We start from the raw sequence: 905 nt of genomic DNA, 5'->3' as shown, positions 1-905 counted from the left end.
TGTTAGGTTAATGGTTGGACTCTATGATCTTAAAGGTCTTTTCCAACCTCAATGATTCCATGATTCTATCACATGTACTAGCACCTCCTGGTAATACCAGAGTACTTTACCCTGCAAACACATAAAACTCTCCATGGGACCAGACAGGGTGCTGCTGAGGGTGCTGGCTCGTGTCACTACAAGGCCACTCTCTATTATATTGCAAAGGTTGCAGCAATTAGGAGGTTCCTGATGACTGGAAAAAGGCAAGTGTCACACCCATCTTCAGGGAGGAGGATCCAGGGAGCTACCGACTGGGCAGCCTGACTTCAGTCCCAGAGGTTAGAGCAGATCCTCCCTAAATCCATAGCCAAGCACATGAAGGAGATGATGGTGATTTGGAACAGGCAGCATCAGTCTACCAATGGCAAGTCATGTCTGCCCAGCCTGATTCTCTCTAAGAAAAGGTTTCTGATTGCATAGATAAGATGCAAGCAGGGGCAGGGGAAGAGCTACCAGACATGGCAGGGAGGGGCAAGGGGAAGAAAAGGAAAGAAAGCAGGCAGTGCTAGAGAGCCAGTAGCACATTGACTGGACACATGGACTGATAGAAAACTCCTTAAATTCAACAAAGGGAGATGCAAAGTCCTTCATCTTAGCAGAAATAACCCCATGCAACAGTATGGGTTGGGAATCAACTAGTTAGAAAGCTTTACAGAGTAAGACCTGTGTGCCCTGGTATACAGGTTGAACATAAGTCAGCAATGTGACCTTGGAGTGGCCAGCCTCTATAAGAGCAGCAAGCAGGTCCAAGAAAGTGAGCTGCCTTCTGTTTCCAGCACTTGTGAGACTGCATGTGGAGTACCCTGTCCTATCTAGAGTTCCCTCACACAAGAAAGCCACTGACATAGTGAGGCAGGTGACCA

Source organism: Haliaeetus leucocephalus, unplaced genomic scaffold, assembly GCF_000737465.1.
Source record: "Haliaeetus leucocephalus isolate CR32 unplaced genomic scaffold, Haliaeetus_leucocephalus-4.0 Scaffold251, whole genome shotgun sequence".
NCBI lineage: Eukaryota > Metazoa > Chordata > Aves > Accipitriformes > Accipitridae > Haliaeetus > Haliaeetus leucocephalus.
Note: the sequence above shows the minus strand (reverse complement) of the source record.